Raw genomic sequence first — 23598 nt, 5'->3', positions numbered from 1 at the left:
GTTTCAGGTTTCCTAAGAGAAACATCCTGAGAAACGCTGGGCTGGAAGAAGCACAAGCTGGAATCAAGAGTGCTGGGAGAAATATCAATAACCTCAGATATGCAGATGACACCACCCTTATGGCAGAATGTGAAAAGGAACTAAAAAGCCTCTTGATGAAAGTGAAAGAGGAGAGTGAAAAAGTTGACTTAAAGCTCAGCATTCAGGAAACTAAGATCATGGCATCTGGTCCCATCACTTCATGGCAAATAGATGGGGAAACAGTGGAAAACAGTGTCAGACTTTATTTTGGGAGGGCTCCAAATCACTGCAGATGGCGACTGCAGCCATGAAATTAAAAAGACGCTTACTCCTTGGAAGGAAAGTTATGACCAACCTAGACAGCATATTCAAAAGCAGAGACATTACTTTGCCAACAAAGGTCTGTCTACTCAAGGCTATGGTTTTTCCTGTGGTCATGTATGGATGTGAGAGTTGGACTATGAAGAAAGCTGAGTGCCAAAGAATTGATGCTTTTAAACTGTGGTGTTGGAGAAGATTCTTGAGAGTCCCTTGGACTGCAAGGAGATCCAACCAGTCCATTTTAAAGGAAATCAGTCCTGGGTGTTCCTTGGAAGGACTGATACTAAAGCTGAAACTCCAATATTTTGGCCACTTCATGGGAAGAGTTGACTCACTGGAAAAGACTCTGATGCTGGGAGGGATTGGGGCCAGGAGGAGAAGGGGGCAAAAATCGATGAGATGGCTGGATGGCATCACTGACTCGACGGACAGGAGTCTGGGTGAACTCTGGGAGTTGGTAATGGACAGGGAGGCCTGGCATGCTGCAATTCATGAGGTTGCAAAGAGTCGGACACGATTGAGTGACTGAACTCAACTGAAGGGAACCAATGATGTTTCTTTCATCACCATCCCCTAAAACCTGCTAAGCCAGTCACATTTAATATCCATGAATTTAAAATTAAAATCATTTACTACTTTCATTCTCCTTCCCTTTAAGAAAAGTTTTTTTATAACATAATACAGTAAGTTCCCTACATACAAACAAGTTTTGTTCTGACTACACATCTCCAAGTCCAATTTGGTTATAAATCTGACAAAGTTAGTAACTCAACTAACACAATTATGTATTATAGTGCAGTACTGTACCTATGTGTCTGTGCATGCACTCAGTCACGCCCGACCCTTTGCCAAGACCCTGGGCCATAGCCCACCAGGATGCTCTGTCCATGGAATTTTCCAGGCAGGAATACTGGAGTGGGTTGTCATTTCCTCCTCCAGGGGATTTTCCCCACCCAGGGATCGAAACTGTCTCTTGCATCTCCTGCGCTGGCAGGCAGACTCTTTACCACTGCGCGACCTGGGAAGCCCCAACAATAGCCCCATTCCACACAAATAGTACATTAACAAAACAAACACAAAAATTAAAGAAAATATTTTTAATTTCACAGTACAGTACCTTGAAAAGTACAGTAGGAAGTACAACAGCTGGCATACAGGGGCTGGCATCCAGTGAACTGGAGGAGGGAGGGGAGATCAGAGATGGCACAGCTGAAGGATCATCAGTAATAGGAGACAGATGGCAAGCTGCGATTTCACTCACACCTGAAGTTAATGGCACAGGTTCTGGATCCGTGCTGATTTCAATTCTACTGACCCTTGAAAACAATCTTGAAAAGATGATCCAGTGATACCTGGGTAGTAGCTCTTTTCTCATCTAGATGACACGGTAGCAAGGGATTGCATTCGGAATGGCTGCTGCAATCTTTATATACTGTCCTATGTTCAGGTCCTGTGCCTCCAAAAGTGCCTCCTCAAATAAAGAAAATCCCCTTGGCATCTCCTGCATTGTGAACACCTTTGGTTCTTCAGTTATTTCTTCTTGTCTCTCTTTGCCCTTTCTCTCGGCCTCCAATTCCATCTTTTCGCCTCACTCCACTCTCTCCATCATTTTCATTTTTGCTTTCATCATTACATCACCCGGCGTTTCTTAGCGGTACCAGCTACCTCACTGCTGCTTTTATGCTTGCTTCTAGATATCTGGGTTTGAAAAAAAGATACTGTACTCCTGTAGGCTATACAGTACTGTAAACTACGTAAAAGCACAAGTACTTCTAGAGGAAGCACACACTTGACGATGTGTCCCAGGCACGTGAACTAACTAATGTGACTGGATATGCAGATGCACATTCGCATCTTTGAAAGTTCACAACTTGGAGAGTCACACGTAGGGGACTTACTGTATATCCTAAATCTCCCCTTTTTAGAAATTTTACTATTCACTGAGATGTCTGCAACGAAATGAAAGCTCAGTTCTCCAATGACATCATCTTCCAAGTAAGTCAAATTTTATATTTTAGACTCTCATTGGTAAAGAAAGTCACAAATAACAACACAGGGGTACATCTTTAGCAATTAATTATAGAATTAAAAGCCTGACATTCTATATTCTACTACCAGTACTAATTAAATCCATAATATTCAATTTTAAAGTTTTTTTGTACTTTTCAATTAAGAAGCCATGAAAAATTCCCCACAATTCTATAAGAATTCACCTATCTTTATGTTTCAGATCCTTGATGACAGGCATGACAAAGAAAACCACTTTAGAAGAGAATAAGTTAATGAACTTTGGAAATAAAAGAAATGTATTAGAAGAAAACAAATTAATGAAATTTGGAATTGTTCTTATAATTTCCATACAGAGTGGAAACAACTAATTTTTTAACTATCCTGGAAAACTAGTGGAAAAGAACACATACAGTGCCTCTATTCTCAACATTGCTGTCATTTAGGAAGAAACAGTGTTGAAAATAAATCAATGCCTTGGCAACTACTACACCTAATAAAAGACAGGAAAAAATGTCATATTCAGTACCACTAATGATAAGAACACATAACAACTGACAAACTTTCATATGTTATTCCTTCAAATACCAAAAGCAATTTTGAAAAAAATTATTTAAATGGGACAATCTTGAATTCTTTAAAGAAATTCACATATTTACATTGTCAAACTGAGTTTCTGCTTTATATTTTCTCAATAGTCTTTACTCATAATTTATGATAAGAAGGTACACATCAACCTGGTAATAACAAATGCTTTAATCTGAAAATTTTTAATTAAAATTTTAATAAATCTAACAGCTTCAAATTTTTATAGGAAGGGTTAATATACCATAGACACTTAATTTTCTTCAGTATTTTAGATATTGTCCCTTACCAGTTCTCTTATCTCAGATTTTCTAATAGCAATGGTTATCAACAAGCCCTGGAAGGAAAAGCCATTACTATTCTACTAAATACTCAGGTAGAGTTACCAACAACAGCATTACCAACTTATGGTCTGAACAAAAATGAAAAGGAAGTTAATTCAACAAGTGAAAGTTAATTTTGTTTAATGAAGAAAATACGTATTGCTCTCCAGCTTTCCTTGTCAACCAAGCTCTAATTATTCAGTTAATTTAGTTTCATAAGTGATTTTTTCTTTAAAAATGACTATTTTAAAGTTGAATTTAACTTTCAAGACAATTAATCTGTAACTAAAGAATTATCTTTCCTGTAATCATTCACTCAATATTTCCCCAAGGAATTTCTGTCCTATTTATGTACAAAAATTTTATTACTTTTATCATAACTCTACACTGTGACCTCATGGCAGTGGTTATTAAGTCATCAGGAAACAAAGTAATTACATTCAGAGAGGCATTTTTTACAAATAAAAGTATATATATATTTATTAAAATACCCAAAATAATGCCATGGAATAAATATATAAGAGGAAAAATTAGAACAGCAGTACCAAAAAGACTTCTGCCTTTTGAAGAAATTTGATCATATTTTTAATAGTAATAGTTTTTTTTTTTAACTGAAATGAATATTTCACTGCATTTTTAGGAATAATAAATACAACTGAGATTTGGTAAGAGCCTGCTATTGATTCTTTATTTTTATAATTCTAAAAATATTCTAATTTGACTCTATTTTTGAAAATTGTTGTGCTGGTGTTTTTCTCCCAGAAACAGAAACATGTTGCTATTATTAAAGTGGATAAGCATCTTAAACCCACGTTTTAAAAGAAATCCATAGGCTTCCCTGGTGGCTCAGTGGTAAAGAATCTGTCTGCCATGCAGGATACATGGGTTCAATCCCAGATCCGGGAAGATCCCACATGCAGAGCAACTAAGCCCATGCGTCACAATTCTTGAGCCTGTGCTCTGGAGTCCAGGAGTAGCAACTATGGAAGCCTTTGCACCCTAGAACTGCTGCTCCAAAAGAGAAGCCAGCGCAATGAGAACCTTGTGCATTGCAACTAGAGAGGTGCCCTGCCCCTCACCTTGCCCAAACTAGAGAAAAGCTTGCAGAGCAACCAAGACCCCACACAGCCAAAAAATTTTTTTGTAATTTTAAATAAAAATAAAAGAAACCCATATATCTCAGAGAACCATTAAGCTAATAGGCAATAAACAAATAAAAAGAAAATGCAAGGTTGACAGTAAATAAAAATTTCATATAACCAAGTTCACCTTGTTTCATAAACATAATTTCATCCTTTCTGCTGCAAGAAAAATATAGTATTTAGAGATAATGAAGCATTTCACACTGCACAACACTACTGGATAGAGTTCTGCTTGCTGTTCATTTTAATGTAGAAATTTTTTAAACTTGACAGAATTATATAAACACTAAATTTCATTTCAATATGAAGTGGGGTTTTTATGTTTTTCCTTCTAGCAATCAAGGGAAAGAGAGGTTCTATTGTTAATAAGAAATCCTGACATAAAGACCTAAAGGAGCTTTACTACTAGAAGAAAATCTTTTCACCAAAAGGCCCTGGTTCAAAAGAAACAGGCTACCACTTATATGGCCATTATAAGTAGGGGGGATAAAGGCCATCAGGAAAATATATTTTAAACAAAGGTCCTAGCTAAAGAAACAAAAATAAAACAAAACAAACTATTAAAACCAAGAATTGAATCTGGCCATCAAAAAATAAACATAAAACAAGCCTAGGAGTTTCTTTTCTCTATTGCACACAATAAGCACTTCATAACTGTCAGCAATTTCCTGATAACCATACATGGCTTTATAAACAACCTCAAGATGGCAACATTCTGAAGTTATTACACAAAACCAAAAGTGTACAAACACTTCCCAAACAACCAAAGCAGAACAAAATAATTTAAAATAAGGAAGTCTAGATTACATATGATGCAATTCAAGTTTCTCTGAGAAAATACACAAGTTCTGTGGCAAGACTACATGGAGGAATAATCAGAACGAAATTTATGAGGCAAAATAGGAGTTACCACACGTACTCAAATTCTTTTTAAAGACTTTTTAGAAAATGTTTCCCTGGCTCATATTGGATTAGTTGCTTAGCAGTTAAAAAAAAAAAACAAAACATAAATTCAGATACTAACTTTCACTCTAAAATAAATTTCAGGTAAATTTTTTAAGGCTCAATACTAAAAATATAAAGTCATAAATTCAAATTTTTTTGACATCTATTAAGAGTAAAAATGTGAGACTTCCTAAGTGTACAAAATACAGTTCATAGGTTTAACTATATACAAATTTTAAACTTATGCATATTAAAAAATAGCAAAAAGAAATCAATAAAATGGTAAACCAACTGGAGAAAACATAGCAAATCTGTCAGACAATTTACATTTAAAGCCTTTATTATAAAGAGATTCTACAAGGTGATTTTCTTTAAACTTAAAATGTTGGTAAGAAAAATGACAAAAACACAATGAGTAAATACAGCTACCAAAAATGACAGGAAAGCTTCCAGTTTGACAACTAAATCAAAAAATACAAAATAAAATGCCATTTTAGACTATTCAATTAGCAAATAATTTTTTCACAAATTATAATACCAAATTCTGAAAAAATCTTTAGTAAAATCAACACTTATATCACTTTCAGAAAATGATATCAAAACAAGGTCCTATTATATATATACCACAGGAAACAATATTCAATATCCTATAACAAACATAATTAAAAAGAACATGAAAAAGAATATACACATGTATTGATATAATTGAATCACTTTTCTATACAGCAGAAATTAACAACTATACTATACTTAGTATAGTTGTAAATCAACTATACTCCAATAAAATTAACGTTTTAAGAAAGAAAATGATTCAGACAAAAGATGTTATTTCTTGAATTCTTTCCTAAGGAAATAATCCTAAATTTGGGAGAATCTTCAATGAATGAAGACGTTCATTTCACCATAATGTAATAAATGAAAAACTGGAATAAATTTAAATATCTAATACTAAGGCAACAGTAAATTATAGGCAATTTAGGCAATGCAAATATAAAGCAACCAAGAATAATTACAAATATGAAAATGTTAACAATTTGAAAAACTAACATACGATACACTATATGACCAAAAAAAAGTTTAAATAAAAGAACACTAGATTGAAATATTTAATTTCACCCCCTGTGTAAGAGTACACTGAAACTCAGTAAAGGGACTGTTTTCTTCTTTAAATCCATAAACCGCACCCCCCCCCCAAAAAACTCAGCATAGGAAATGAAGCTAAGAAAATTTTGGAAGTTATAAAGGATGGACACATATAAAATATTAGGACTTAGTAGATGTAATAAAGCTGAATCCCTAAGCTGATAATAGGAGGTGAGCTTTTTACATGACAGAATCCTATAAAGGCTCAGAATGAGTGGGACCAGGATACCTCTAGAAGGCGTAGAAGGATGAGAATAAAGAACGCAGTTGTGCTATTGGCTCAAAGCTATTTAAGAAACTGTGATACTCCAGAGATCTCCAACTCCATTTCACACAGCCTGGCCACTAAGACTCCCCAGCGGTGGCAAAAGACTAAAAGTTGATTGTCTAGAAGACAGGAAACGTTTCTCTGGACATCAGACATAAATGAGGTTAGGTAAGCCACTCTAAAAACAAGAGTATTAATTAAATACACGAATGGAACATAGAGACATCTCTCCTCTTCCTCCTCTGAGCTTCCAGAGCCTAACAGTCACAGATTTACCCTCCAGACAAAAGACTGGAGGGGACTTTTCTCTGAGAAAAGACCTAAATATACTGAGTTGGGGGTGGGGTGGTTTCACATTAAAAATGCTCAGCAACAAGCCTAATACAGAACTTCTAATTAGCATTATAAGCAGAGAAACAAGATGATTAGGTATCTGCAAAATGCCTCAAATATGAAAGAAGCCAAAAAAAAAAAAAAAAACCAGGAAAAAAATTAAGGAAACAGTCTATAGAGTGAGGGGAAAAAACCTGTTAATAAAAACATATCATTAATATCCTCAAAAATAAAATACGAAAAAGATGAAGAAAAAAATACCACACTATTAAACAAAATTCACAGAACAAAAAAGGGCTCTTAAGGACAAATAGCCAACACACACAAGTAAAAGTATTTAACATTATTAGTCTTTAAGGAAATGCAAATTAAAACCACACTGAGATACTACTTCCCACTAATCTGAATGTTTGAAATTAAAAAGTCTCACAATACCAAGCATTGGTAAGGAAGCACAGCAACTGAAACTGGTGAAAGTGAAAAAATTATACAACCACTTTGAAAAGCTATTTGATGGTTTCTTGACTTCCCTGGTGGCTCAGGCGGTAAAGCGTCTGTCTACAATGCGGGAGACCCAGGTTTGATCCCTGGGTTGGGAAGATCCCCTGGAGAAGGAAATGGCAATCCACTCCAGGACTATTGCCTGGAAAATCTCATGGACAGAGGAGCCTGGTAGGCTTACAGTCCATGGGGTCGCAAAGAGTCGGACACGACTGAGCGACTTCACTAGTAAAGGTAAACATATACCGAGTCTATGTCCCAACCATTCCACGCCACTCCTAGGTATATATGAAAGCATATGTTCAGAAAGACTTGTACAAAAATGTTTATAGCAGTTTTATTCATAATAGCCAAAATGAGGAAACCCAAATGTCCTACTGAATAATACTAAATTCACATAGGAGAATACTACTCAGCAACAACATGGATGAATATCACATCTCTCAGACATTTTTTGAGCAAAAAAAGCCAGACACAAAAGGATACACACTGTATGATTCCACTTATATTAAGTGTAAAAATGAACAAAACTAATATATAGTGACAGAAATCAGAAAAGTGGATGCCTCTGGTGGGTGGGGAGAAGGAAATGGCAACTCACTCCAGTATTCTTGCCTAGAGAAACCCATGGACAGAGGAGCTTGGTGGGCTGCTGTCCATGGGGTCACCCAGAGTCGGACATGACTGAAGCGACTTAGCAGCAGCACCAGCAGCTGGTGGATGGGAATAACTGATTGGAAAGAAGCATGAAAAGTCCCCTCCAGTCTTTTGTCTAGAGGGTAAATTTGTGACTATTAGACTCTGGAAGCTCAGAGGAAGAAGAGGAGAGATGTCTCTACGTTCCCATTCATGTATTTAGTTAATACCCTTGTTTTCATGCTTTCTTTCTGGGGTGATGGAAATATTCTATATCTTGAACTGGGTAATAACATAATAGTAAAACATTTGTCAGAATTCACTGAACTAAACATTTAAGATCTATTTTGAAAGTAGTGTAGGTTACATGAATGCATGTTTTTTAACTCAATGAGTGTACACTTAAGATCTGTGCATTTCACCACATGTAAATTTACCACATGAAAATTTTCAGTAAGAAAAAATTGCACTCTTAAAAATTAAAAAAAATGAGAGCAGAAAAACAAAGATCAATTGAAAACCTGTAAGGTAAATTTAAAGAAATCTTCCCCAAAGTGGTAAAAAGACAAAGATGGAAAAAGCTAAGAAAATTAGAGGATTAGTCCAGGAGATTCAATATCCAAATAAGAGCTGCAAGAAGAAAGAAAATATAAGAGAGGAAATCATCTATGAGATAATTTTTTTTCATTTCCTGTTCAGATTAAAAGATTCCAGTTTTAGTGGTAAATAGGTGAAAACAGAGCCATACTAAAAGACATCACTGTGAAATCTCAGAATATTTTAGATAAAAATCCTGTAACTGTCCAGAAACAGAAACAAATATAAAGGTTCGAGAATTAGAATGGCACTGGATATCTCAACAGCAAATGGAAAGCCAGGGTAAAAATGAAGCAACACTTTTTCAAAATTCTGAAGAAAACTGATTTCTAACTTAGAATTCTAACTCAGACAAACTTTCATTTAAGTATGAGGACAGAATCAAGATGCTTTCAGACTTACATATATCCACAGCTGCTGAATAAAATAAAAAGTATGAAGTAGAGGAGTCCACACAGCTTAAATGATGTGGTCACAGTAACAGGAATTTGTGGAGTACAGCGTCTTTTTTATCAATATGCTATTTGTAATGCCAGCTATGAAAATAAAGTCTTACTGTTAAAAAATATATATTTTCAGACTTAAAAATTTTAATAATTTACCTTAGATAAACTCAAGCTCAAAAAGTTCCTCAAGGAAATCAAAACAAGGAAAAATCTAGAAAGCAGAAGATATGGAATAGAAGTAACAAAGATCTAGTACAGGAGAAGCCCCAGGATAAGGGTAGAAGTAATTCCCAGGATCCTAACTATGGACTAGGTTCAAAGAGTAACCAGTCTAGTTTGAGGTCAGTTCAAAGGCGACAGGAAAACATTAGAAGAAACCGATAACATCTGATAATCTTGAGAGGTGAATATACGGTTGAATTAGTGATTCTTACTTAGGAACACTAAACAAACACAAATAAAACCACCCTTATTAGCACTAAGGGGGAAAAAAATTGCGATAGAAAAATCATAGCTCACTATATAACACTGGCTGTGAATTTTATGTACATGGTCCTAAGGTACACACTGAATATCTATCTAATCAAAATTACTATATTACTGTAGTGGAAGGATGAAGTAATAGGGAGAGGTGAATGGGGAAGTGGTTAAGGGGGAGAGAGGAGAAGAAAGCTAAATTCACATGCTAAGAAGTTGGGAAGTCAGATAATGCCTAGAATATAGTCTCTTGTGAGAAGGAAAAAATATGAAGATAAGGCAATTGCTTAATGTTCAACAAATCTTAAACTATTTACCCCTTTGAGCTATATGCAGGTATGTTACTAATAAAAATAGACATTTCATAAAACGCTAGACAATGTAAAACTGTACGTGTTATGGTTCAGTTCAGTGGCTCAGTCGTGTCCGACTCTGCGACCCCATGAATCGCAGCACCCCAGGCCTCCCTGTCCATCACCAACTCCGGAGTTCACTTAAACTCACGTCCATCGAGTCGGTGATGCCATCCACCCATCTCATCCTCTGTCGTCCCCTTCTCCTCCTGCCCCCAATCCCTCCCAGCATTAGTCTTTTCCAATGAGTCAACTCTTCGCATGAGGTGGCCAAAGAATTGGGAGTTTCAGCTTTAGCATCATTCCTTCCAAAGAACACCCAGGACTGATTTCCTTTAGGATGGACTGGTTGGATCTCCTTGCAGTCCAAGGGACTCTCAAGAGTCTTCTCCAACACCACAGTTCAAAAGCATCAATTCTTCAGCGCTCAGCTTTCTTCACAGTCCAACTCTCACATCCATACATGACCACTGGAAAAACCATAGCCTTGACTAGATGGACCTTTGTTGGCAAAGTAATGTCTCTGCTTTTGAATACGCTGTCTAGGTTGGTCATAACTTTTCTTCCAAGGAGTAAGCGTCTTTTAATTTCATGGCGATCACTGCGATCACCATCTGCAGTGATTTTGGAGCCCAAAAACATAAAGTTTGACACTGTTTCCACTGTTTCCCCATCTATTTGCCATGAAGTCATAGGACCAGATGCCATGATCTTAGTTTCCTGAATGTTAAGCTTTAAGCTATGGCTAAAATACTACAATACATTTATCGAAAAAAAAAAAAAGTAAAAGCAAATGACTGGCTTTGCCAGGCGACAGGATCATCAGTGAAATTCTCTCTTTTCCAGGTTTCAGTAATGCTATTGTATTGCTTTTTAATTTATAAACACATTTGACAAAAGTGCTATTGGTTGTTAGATGACATCCCTGTTTGCCTTTCTTTACAATGCTCCCTCCTTCTCAATAGATACCACGCTACTTTTTACAAATGCCACCTGATCACTTCATCATCTTTCAGTCCTCTTTCCTTTCATCCCCAAACTCTCTTCATGACTCTGTTTTATCTTACATGAATCATAAAGCCCTGAAGGTCATATCATGTCTTATCTTGGTACAACTAGCACTCCCAACAGAGCCTAGAACAGTACAAAGGCATTTAGTAAAAGAATTAATCATCCAATTGTTTATTTCAATAAGAAATCTAAGTGCCTTTGTCAAATCTAACACACTATGAAGGTTTTAAAAGGGGGGAAAGACGAGAGGAACTTACAAGTTACACACAGAAGAGATTTGTGAAAGAAATGTAATTTCTTACTATTCAACTTTATTTTTTCTACTTGAACACTTTAAAAATAATTTACCTTTAACTTCTCTATATAACTCAGATTAACAAAGTAGTATTCAAATGTTTAATAGGAACTTATCTAGATTACTTTAATGATAAACTCAAAACATCTTCAATTCTTTATAAGCTAATGAAAGAGGCAGCTATCAAATCATTCTCCAAACTTTAATTTTGAAGAAAATGTACTACATTTTTTAGAAAAATTTCTTCAATTATATTGAAAAAAACTGAATATTTTTCAGTAAGTCCTAGAGCTCTTAACCTGATATTCTGTCAACACATACACTTTTAATTGTGATACCAGCAAACAGCCTCTATTTTTCTGCAGCACAAAAAACTTTGAAAAGTTGTTAAATAGTAAAGGGAATAAATTAATAAAAGCTGTTGAAAGCTTTATAAAACACAACTCCATGTTCATAATGGCCAGAAAGCACACAAAATGTATTTATACATTAACCTGAAAATTTAATCTTAAAAAAAGTCACAGAAATTTATAATGGGGGACTTCCCTGGTGGTCCAGTGGCTGAGAATCCACCTTCCAATTCAGGGGATGCAAGTTTGATCTCTGGTTGGGAAACTAAGATCCCACATGCACTGGGGCAGCCGAGCCCACGAGCCACAACAAGGGAGCCGACGTGCTGCAACTACAGAGCACTTATGCTCTGGTGCCCACACGCCACAATTGGACAGAAGCCTGCACGCGACCACGCAGATCCCACACGCCTCAACTAAGGCCCAACACAGCCAAAAACAAATAAACATTTAAAATTTCAATGGGACTTTAATTCCACTGGAATATCAAAAGACGTGGAACTCCTTATTACAACTAAATATGAAAGAAGCACACGTCATTCATGAAGTGGCATAAAACGTGATACTGCCTCTTTTTTTGGTAATAAGAAAATACAACTTAAGCTTTTTTGAAAAACACACACACAAGGAGACAAGAAAAACACCATCAACTTCACAACACTGTGATAATCTGTTAATATTTTGCAATACATTCTTCAAATTTGTTTTCCTTTACGTGTATACCATTTTTACAAAACTGAGATCACACATTATACTGCTTTCCTCACTGAATCATATTTTGAACAGCATTCCATGTTATTAAATATTCTTCTACAGTATCAGTTTTAATGAGCGTATGATATTCATTGTGTGAATATAATCCACTTTACTAATCTACTGGTGGACACAAACTGTTCATAATTATTTTAATTATAAACAATTTAAAACAAATAATCATTACTAAATTTGGGGAGGGAAATAACACTATCTTTGTTAATCAATTTCACAAGGTAGGTAAGAAACAAAAAGCATCTAAAATCTACCCACAGAATGTAAGCACATCATACACTGTCTATGTTAAAAGCAGTAAGCTCGTAGAATTTTTAAGTGTAAGAAAAAACTAAGGTTATATAGGTAAGCCTCATATCCTTTGGCTTCCCTAGTGGCTCAGTAGGTAAAGAATCCACCTGCAATGCAGACACCCGGCTTCGATCCCTGGGTCAGGAAAATCAGCTGCAGAAGGAAGTGACAACCCACTCCATTATTTTTGCAGGGAGAATCCCAATGACAGAGGAGCCTGGCAGGACCATGGGGTCGCAAAGAGTCGGACACAACTGAGTGCCTGAGTACACATGTCCCTTTTATTCTACAAACCATAGACACATTTATTCCCTTCTTGAGAAATCAAATCCTCACCAAAGCACTTATTTAATGAACTGTAGAGAAACTAAAGTTATTCTTCTTAATACAAAGGCAGTCCTTGCTTTGCATGGTTACCACACAACGCAGAATTTCAGTCACTGCAGTTTAGCTGAATAACCCAAGTCCCCCCAAAACATAGCTTAAGTTTCAGTTATCCTATTCATATTAACTGTAAATAACAGCATAAAGTCCAAACTTCACTGCTATCTCTTCAGTGCATAAATCTCTATGCAAACAGGCACATCATCATCAGCGATAAATCATGTCACTTCTCTAGAAGTCTGTCTATAATTGGTCACTTAGCATCTGTTATGTAGTTCTCACATGGAGAGCAAAGGTACTTGCATAATAAATCCATGATATTTTATGAAAATGGATAATCAAAAGAGGGAACTCATCAACAAAGATAAAAAATGTAGCAAACAAATGAAGAAATAATGCTAAATTCAAACTGAACATAAATGGAGATTTAGAAGAAACAGTTGACCATGGAAATACTGATATTACTATCTTTTAAGTGACTGCTGCTGCTACTACATTCGTTTCAGTCATGTCCAACCCTGTGCAACCCATAGACGGCAACCTACCAGGCTCCCCCATCCCTGGGATTCTCCAGGCAAGAACACTGGAGTGGGTTGCCATTTCCTTCTCCAGTGCATGAAAGTGAAAAGTGAAAGTGAAGTCGCTCAGTCGTGTCCGACTCTTAGTGACCCCATGGACTGTGGGCCACCAGGCTCCTCCATCCATGGGACCTTCCAGGCAAGAGTACTGGAGTGAGGTGCCACTGTAAACATGCATTTAGAGGAACTTAGTGAAAGGCAAATAAGGATAGTGGTTGTGTTGAAAATGATGATGTTGTCCCAGAGGAAGCAGCACAGGTGCAAAAAAACCCAACTTTAAGGAAACCTCAGAGGTACTGTCACAACACTGGAAGCACAAAAGAGAAAGTACTGGAAGTTAATCCATATTTAGAAAGGAATATGACAATTCACAAAAGAAAAGAGGCCCACTCCATATTTTAAGTTATACAAGAAGTAAGCTTGAAACTACTCGTGATAAATTTCTTTATTACAAACAATAAAACACTAATTCTGATAATTTAAGTTATAGTGTACTACATGAACAGTATTATTGAGCATTTAAAGAAATATCTATAATGCACCACAAATTATATAGCATAATGCTGGAATTTGCATTCTAGGATCAAACACATATATACATACACCCATGAAGTGTATAAATAACATATACTAAATTATCTCTGGTTAATACTGTTTTTCCTTTTCCTATTTTAAATGTAGTAGAGCTGAGTATACTCCATGGATAAGGCCAGAGTTATGATTACCATAATCCCATCAACACTGGTAGAAGCAATCTGACAGAAAGCTGCAGAAATAAGTCTAATATGCCAATCAGAATTGAGATGTGAATTCTAAGTACAAAATGTCAGCAGAAGGAAGGTGAAAAAAGTAAATACTAATTTTGACTCATCTTTTTAAATTTTTCCAACAAATTTCTAATTTCTACATTAATTTGGAAATAAAGGATAACCCATCTTCCAACATATGTAATCAAAAAACAGTAGGTCAGAATATGCACTGCATTTTTCCTATCAATTTTTTTGCCAATTATATTCTGATTTTTTCAACTTTTTTAAAATGGAAGAAAATTTAACTTCTTCCTTGGAGTATTCTACTGTAATTGCACTAAATTGCAACATTAAGGTATTAATAATTGATTAAAGCCGGTTACTCAGTTAAACAACATTCAAAAGCTGGGGAAAAAATATTCAGACTAACACAGAATATCAGCCTTAAGTCTAGAAAAGAAGGTTTCTCCAATATATTAAGTTTTAAAAAGCCACTGCCAAGAGATAAAATCTTCTGAAGTAAGAATCATTAGATGAGTGGCTGACAACCTCTAATAAAATCACACAAAGAACACTGGTGTAGTAAAATTTTGATATGGCAAAGAACTACATCTGTGAGGTTACAAAGCTAAAAAGAAACCTCTTATAGAAAGTATTTATCACCCAGTATTACTCATCTATTAACCTCTATATGCCCATTAAGATATAACTTTTGAGAATCTATTTCCAGGCAGAAAGTTTAAAAAAAAATGGCAAAACTTTCTTTAAAAGAATGCCTACAAAAACATACGATTTTAAGACATATAAACATTATTTGCATCACTAAGTACCATCTTAACAATAAACTGGTCTCTACTCTGGCAGCATATATAACATATAGGCTTTAGGCCTCCTTAGAATTGATAAAGACACAAGGCATATTTCATTCCTTGTGAGGCTACCAATTATCACTTGTGCACGTTTGCCAACAAAGGTTCATCTAGTCAAAGCTATGGTTTTTCCAGTAGTCATGTATGGATGTGAGAGTTGGACCATACAGAAAGCTGAGCGCCAAAGAATTGATGCTTTTGAACTATGGTGTTGGAGAAGACTCTTGAGAGTCCCTTGGACTGCAAGGAGATTCAATCAGTCAATCCTAATTTCCTAAAGAAAATCAGTCCTGAATATTCATTAGAAGGACTGATGCTGAAGCTCCAACACTTTGGCCACTTGATGAGAAGAACTGACTCAGTGGAGAAGACCCTGACGCTGGGAAAGATTGAAGGCAGGAGGAGAAGGGGACAACAGAGGATGAGATGGTTGGATGGCACTACTGACTCAAAGGACATGAGTTTGAGGAAGCTCCAGTAGCTGGTGAGGGAAGCCCGGCGTGCTGCAGTCCATGGGGTCACAGAGAGTCAGACACGACTGAGCGACTGCACTGACTTGCAATGATAGAGGTTGATCTTCACAATGTTCCTCCATGAATATCCCAATTTTCCAACCTGGCTAAATCTGATCATGAAGTTGGCTCTCCAGTACTTTCATTTCAGACAGCACTGCCTTTGTGAATATTGTTTGCTTTTAATTTACCCACAGCCTGTGCATATTATTTATGTCCAAAGGATTCTCTTATTTGGGGAATTCTTTTGGATATAGGAAGTAGGGTACTTTCTGCTCTGGATTTCTACAGCTGTGGGTTCAATCTTTTGGGGTTTTATGGTTTTATCCTCTACACACTCTATAATATTTAAAAACAAAACTAAATATCTGACATCAAAATTCTGACCACCAAAGACACTATCAAGAGCATGAAAAACATCCCCCACAAAGGGAAAAAATATTTGCAAATCATATATCCAATATGGGATTAATATCTAGAATATATAAAGAACTTGTACAACAACAAAAAAGCAAACAACTCATTTCAAAAACAAGAAAATACACAAATGACGGAGCACAGAAAAGGATGATCAACCATCACTAGCCATTAAGGAAATACAAATCAAAACTGCTATCCACTAGGGTGGCTAAAATAAGAAAGGCAAATAGGGGCTTCCCTGGAGAATCCGCCCTGCAATGCAGCGGATGCGGGTCGGATCCCTGGTTGGGGAACTGAGTTCCACGTGCCACAACTAACAGAGCTTGTGGGCCACAACAAAGATCCCATGTGCTGCAACTAAGACCCCACACAGCCAAATAAAAAATAAACACCAAAAACAAAGAAGAAGAAAAAAGAAAGACAAATAACAAGTGTAGACAAGGTTATGGAAAAACTGCAATCTCATACACTGCTGGTGGGAGTGTAAAAACAGTGCAGCCACTTTGGAAAACAATTTGGCAGTTCATCAAACTGCTAAACGTTGAGTGGACAGTGACTCCAGCCATGAAATTAAAAGAGGCTTGCTCCTTGGAAGGAAAGCTATGACAAACCTATACAGCATATTAAAATAAAAAGCACAGATATAATTTTTCCTACAAAGCCCGTATAGTTAAAACTATGGTTTTTTCAGTAGTCATGTACGGATATGAGAGTTGGACCATAAAGAAGGATGAGCACCAAAAAACTGATGCTTTCAAACTGCGGTGCTGGAGAAGACTCCTGAGAATCCACTGGACTGCAAGGAGATCAAATCGTCAACCCTAAAGGAAATCAACCCTGACTATTCACTAGAAGGACTAATACTAAAGCTGAAGCTCCAATACTCTGGCCACCTGATGCAAAGAGCTGACTCACTGGAAAAGACCTTGATGCAGGGAAAGACTGAGGACAGGAGAAGAGGGTGGCAGAAGAAGAAATGACTAGATAGCATCACTGACTCAATGGATATGAATCTAAGTAAACTCCAGGAGACAGTAAAGGACAGGGGAGCCTGGCGTGCTGCAGTCCATGGGGTCACAAAGAGTTGGACACGACTTAGGGACTGGACAACACTCCAAGGTATATATCAGAAGAACTGAAAGCATGGTCTTGGAGAGATATTTGTATACCAATGTTCCTAGAAGGATCATTCACAATAACCAAAAAGTAAAAACAATTCAAATGTCCAGATGAGTGGATAAACAAAATGTAGTATATACATATTATCCAGCCATAAAAAGGAAAGAAATCTGCTACATGTTACAACATGGATGAACCTTGAAAACATTATGCTAAGTAAAACGAGACATGAAAGAATAAACATTGCATGATTTCACTTGAGGTACCTAGACCAGACAAATTCAGAGACAGAAGCAGAATAAAGGTTATCAGAGGCTTGCGGGGGTGGCAGAACTGAGGAGTTATTATTTAACAATTATAGAGTTTCTGTTAATGAACAAGTTCTTGAAAGATAGTGGTGATGGTTGCACAGTATCATGAAATGTACTTAATGGCAGTGAAGTATGCCCTTTTAAATGGTTCAAAGAGTAAAGTTCATATTATATACAGTGTACTACAGTAGTTTACTATAGTAATAATAAATTACTGAAGTCAGAAAAAAAAAATGACATATACACCCAAGTCTGTGAGGATGAGACAAAAATTCACACGAAACATTTCAGAAGTTCCTTACAACAAGGTTAAGACATAGTTGAAAATACTAGTCATAAAGCTATATTCCTATTACAATCAGCAATCATAATTGAGTGCAATTTTGTTTTCTCTCATGTATGAGAAAAGTATATTCATTTCTTAATATTAGGAATACACACACACAGCGTTTAGAAAGGGTTTTACAGAAGTGCAAACATCAAATCAGTTTTCTTTTTTAACTATCAGGAAATAATTATGAAGGAATTAATAAATGTGAAAACTTTGAAAGGCTGAAAAATCCACTTGCAGTGTTTTCACTTGCATCAGTCAGTCAGTTCAGTTGCTCAGTCGTGTCCAACTCTTTGCGACCCCATGAATCACAGCACGCCAGGCCTCCCTGTTCATCACCAACTCCCGGAGTTCACTCAAACACGTCCATCGAGTCGGTGATGCCATCCAGCCATTTTATCCTCTGTTGTCCCCTTCTCCTCCTGCCCTGAATCTCTCCCAGCATCAGAGTCTTTTCCAGTGAGTCAACTCTTCGCATGAGTTGGCCAAAGTACCGGAATTTCAGCTTTAGCATCAGTCCTTCCAAAGAACACCCAGGACTGATTTCCTTTAGGGTGGACTGGTTGGATCTCCTTGCAGTCCAAGGGACTCTCAAGAATCTTCTCCAACACCACAGTTCAAAAGCATCAATTCTTCGGTGCTCAGCCTTCTTCACAGTCCAACTCTCACATCCGTACATGACCACAGGAAAAACCATAGCCTTGACTAGACAGACCTTTGTTGGCAAAGTAATGTCTCTGCTTTTTAATATGCCATCTAGATTGGTCATAACTTTCCTTCCAAGGAGGAAGCGTCTTTTAATTTCATGGCTGCAGTCACCATCTGTAGTGATTTTGGAGCCCAAAAAAATAAAGTCTGACACCGTTTCCACTGTTTCCCCTTCTATCTGCCATGAAGTGATGGGACCAGATGCCATGATCTTTGTTTTCTGAATGTTGAGCTTTAAGCCAACTTTTTCACTCTCCTCTTTCATTTTCATCAAGAGGCTTTTTAGTTCCTCTTCACTTTCTGCCATAAGGGTGGTGTCATCTGCATATCTGAGGTTATTGATATTTCTCCTGGCAATCTTGATTCCAGCTTGTGCTTCTTCCAGCCCAGCGTTTCTCATGATGTACTCTGCATAGAAGTTAAATAAGCAGGGTAACAATATACACCCTTGACGTACTCCTTTTCCTATTGGGAACCAGTCTGTTGTTCCATGTCCAGTTCTAACTGTTGCTTCCTGACCTGCATACAGGTTTCTCAAGAGGCAGGTCAGGTGGTCTGGTATTCCCTTCTCTTTCAGAATTTTCCACAGTTTATAGTGATCCACACAGTCAAAGGCTTTGGCATAGTCAATAAAGCAGAAATAGATGTTTTTCTGGAACTCTCTTGCTTTTTCGATGATCCAGCAGATTTGGCAATTTGATCTCTGGTTCCTCTGCCTTTTCTAAAACCAGCTTGAACATCTGGAAGTTTCACGTACTGCTGAAGCCTGGCTTGGAGAATTTTGAGCATTACTTGACTAGCGTGTGAGATGAGTGCAAGGTTTGAGCCTTTTTTGGCATTGCCTTTCTTTGGGATTGGAATGAAAACTGACCTTTTCCAGTCCTGTGGCCACTGCTGAGTTTTCCATATTTGCTGGCATATTGAGTGCAGCACTTTCACAGCATCATCTTCCAGGATTTGAAATAGCTCAACTGGAATTCCATCACCTCCACTAGCTTTGTTCATAGTGATGCTTTCTAAGGCCCACTTGACTTCACATTCCAGGATGTCTGGCTCTAGGTGAGTGATCACACCATCGTGATTATCTTGCTCATCAAGATCTTTTTTGTACAGTTCTTCTGTGTATTCTTTCCACCTCTTCAAGTGCCTATCTTCTAATAAGTTCTTCTAATACATACTGAACTGCTATGCAGTATAGTTCTCTTGGACCTATAATTGTAACCTTCACTTACATTCCTACAAAGTTTGAGGTAGGAGCCACATGTTATTTAAACATTCAGATGAAGACACGGAAATGAAATTTAAAAGGTACAGTTGTCCCTTGGTATCTGTGGGGGACTGGTTCCAGAATACCAAAATCCACAAATGCTCAAGTCCTTTACGTTAAATGGAGCAGTACAATAAATACAGTCAGTCCTCCTTATCAGCAAACACAAAACCCACAGAACACAGAGGGCCAAGTGTGTATCTTAAAAGAAAACTAAGAAATAACTATTGATTTTATATAAAGTACAACACATCATAATCATGTAAAGACACGATGACTATAACCATCTGGTCTCTTGTGCTGTGTACTCAGTCACTGAGTCGTGTCTGACTCTGCGACCCCACCAGGCTCTTTTGTCCATGGGGACTATCCAGACAAGAATACAGGAGTGGGCTGCCATGCCCTCCTCCAGGGAATCCTCCCAACCCAAGGATCAAACCCAGGTCTCCCACACTACAGGCAGATTCTTAACTGGCTTAGCCACCAGATCACCCAAGAAATGCTGAACCTGTGCAAAGTGACTTGTTTTGAAAAAGATTCCTCCTTGAGAAACTTGCATTCTAGCAGGAAGATTGAATTAATACACATACAACACCACCATACATATGTAAAGATACTGAAATAATAAGTATACAAATTAAAAGTCACAGGAATTCAAGGGTAGTAAGCTCTGGATAGTTAAGTAATGTTCTAGAGAAGACAGGAAGATTTAGGCAAAGTCTAGAAGTCCAAAAAGATGAGTAGAATGGGAACAAACCATTCATACTCCAGCCTCATCAGGCTTGTCCAACACTTCATACAATATAAAATTATTAAAATAGACGAAAGTAGAGAAAACGTCACCCAGGCAAATGACAGAAATTTGAAATGAGGAGAACCAACCAATTAGCCCAGATAATGCTTATTATGGAGAAGTTAAAAATTTTAAAGCAGGAGTAATATCAAGTTGTGTAAATCATATGGAAAACATTCCAAAAAATTACATGGACTTCTGACATGACTTTTCCCTTTTATCTATTCATACTAGTATTTACAACTTATAAGAAATATGAGTGTCTCAGAACCATTAAAACTTTTTGCTCATCTGCACAAAGTGGGCACTCAAACTTAATCAAAGGTGCAAACTATAACACAAATTAGAAATCAACTAGTCCTTGCACATCGGAGAAGGCAATGGCACCCCACTCCAGTACTCTTGCGTGGAAAATCCCATGGACAGAGGAGCCTGGTAGGCTGCAGTCCATGGGATCGCGAAGAGTCGGACAAGACTGAGCGACTTCACTTTCATTTTTCACTTTCATGCACTGGAGAAGGAAATGGCAACCCACTCCAGTGTTCTTGCCTGGAGAGTCCCAGGGACGGCGGAGCCTGGTGGGCTGCCGTCTATGGGGTCGCACAGAGTCGGACATGACTGAAGCGACTTAGCAGCAGCAGCAGCAGTCCTTGCACATAAGGTTGTGTTTGTTTTCCTTCATATTTTCTATGAAGTGCTTCATGGATTCCGATAATTTTAGTTTAGAGCCAGTTTGTAACTCAATTTTAAATATTTATATCCCTGGGGCATTCAAATATTTGCATGAATGTCATGAAACAACCATAATTTATCCTGTAAAAACACAGTTTATCAGATTATTACTATTAGCTTTATTCTGTCAGCTTTCTTCATAATTCAAAAGGCACTAAGCTGGCCCATTCATTCTGTGAACATTTTAATATAAGCCCTGCCAGGTACCTCTAGATCCCAGAGTTCTCATTCTCAAGCATTTCAGAACTCAACATAAAGTAGAGGTGACAAATAAACCAGCAGCTGTGATGCAGTGGAGTAGCTACTACAGTAAAAGGGCATTACAGCAGGAGAGGAAGTAGGAGCAGCGTCAGGGAAGGCTTCTCAGAGGACTTGATGCCTGGGCTCAGTTCTGAGGGATGAGGATCTGATGAGGGAGCTAGTACAGGAAGAAAAAGGCACATCAACTCATGCCAGCCTCTATGTCAGCTTCTAGAAATAAAAATAATACACACTGACCCTAATTTCAAGACACTAGTAATCTTCTCAAGAACTCACTTCATAGAGAAAAGGCTTAAAATTTGGCCTTAAAAATGAGTTTACACTCAACTTTTTAACAAATGAGTTCACTGTGCACAAAAAGGCAAATATTACATGATCCTATTTACATGAGACTCAAAAATAGGCAAAACTACTCTACAGTGACAGACGTCAGAACACTGGTTACCTCTGAGGGGTATTATCAACTGGGAGAGGGCAGGAAGGAGCCTAGTGGGGTGTGGGAAATGTTCTTTTTCTAGATTTTACATGGTGGTTACTTGGGTACACATCGAAAATTTCATCAAACTGTACAGTGAGACTTGAGCACTTAACTATATGTAAGTGATAAGAAAGTACTCTGCATTTTCAAAGGCAAAAAGTATTCAGGCAAGGACCAAATCACAGAAACTACGAGTGCTTGTCATGCTAGACTGACTTTAAACCATAGGGTACAGGTACTTTCCATTGAAAGGCACTTGAGAATTTCAGAAAGACTATACTGGTGGAAAAATAAATAATGGATTATGGGTATGAGATTAATAGTCCAGGAGACAGATGAAGGTCTTTTCTAAGGCAACAACTTTAAAGGTGGAAAAGGAACAGAAGATAAGAAGGCAGCACCAAAGGGACACTGTGACTGATTAAATGTGAACAGAGGAAAGAAAGGAAAAGTCTCAACTGATGACTAGGTTTCTGGCCTGGGCCCATGGGTAAATCGCAGACATATGCATCATAAAAGGAGATTTGTAGAAAAAGAAGTTGCACTCTACTGAAATAAGAAATATGCTCCAATCAAAATGGAACATTTTTCTATGAGATGTTATTCACTGCCAAGTGTTCATTCAGATGATGTCTTATTTCTTTGTAATTTAAATATATTTGCTTGGTAATCACCCGTCAACTTCTATTTGAATCTCTAAGATGGTACCAGTGATATGACAAATAAAATGGATCCACCATTAGGTAATTCCTCCTTACTACACCTCCAAACTTATAAAGAATAGGCAATTTGTCCTTCCATAATCAGCTTTAAAGAGGTCGAGTCAACATCTGACAAAATGAATAACTTCTGATCTATAAAATTTCACACAGTGAAAGACTTCATTTATAGATGCTTACATAAACTAAAGAATCTCTAAACCAGGTTTATTAATCCAACAACTGTTCTAAACCCATCACAGTTTCCCGCCACAGCTGCTCACCAATAGACTCCAAAACCAACTTTAAAGTAGAGCCAAAAATGACATAATAACATGCCTAATACAACTAACCACTTTTTATAAAGTAAAAGATACATTTAAATACATATATACTGTAGATATGAAAACATGAGTTTTAGGTCTCTGGGCACACACACACATATACCCAAACCAAGCTCCCTCTAAAAATTCAATCTAGTTTTTAGAAAAGATTGCTTTGATATGCAATTCACTCATTCAACAAATATGTATTGAGGACTTCACTGGTAGTACAGTGGGTAAGATTCCGCCTGC

General features: G+C 37.1%; 1 protein-coding gene across 2 annotated transcripts in view; it reads right to left on the bottom strand.

Annotated features, from left to right (window-relative positions):
- Positions 1 to 23598, bottom strand: part of USP32 (ubiquitin specific peptidase 32) — a 198125-nt gene that overhangs the window by 165370 nt on the left and 9157 nt on the right. The window contains exon 1 of one of the 2 annotated variants that reach the window (XM_069602727.1): positions 1460 to 3435. The exons of the other annotated variant lie outside the window; for it this stretch is intronic. The gene's annotated coding sequence lies outside the window, so the exon portion shown is untranslated. Of the gene's footprint in view, positions 1 to 1459; positions 3436 to 23598 lie in introns of those variants that run through there. 2 annotated transcript variants of the gene reach the window in all.

This window comes from Ovis canadensis, chromosome 11 (genome assembly GCF_042477335.2).
Source record: "Ovis canadensis isolate MfBH-ARS-UI-01 breed Bighorn chromosome 11, ARS-UI_OviCan_v2, whole genome shotgun sequence".
In the NCBI taxonomy this organism is placed as follows: domain Eukaryota; kingdom Metazoa; phylum Chordata; class Mammalia; order Artiodactyla; family Bovidae; genus Ovis; species Ovis canadensis.
The sequence above is the reverse complement of the archived record's forward strand: the minus strand, read 5'-3'. Positions and strand labels throughout refer to the sequence as shown.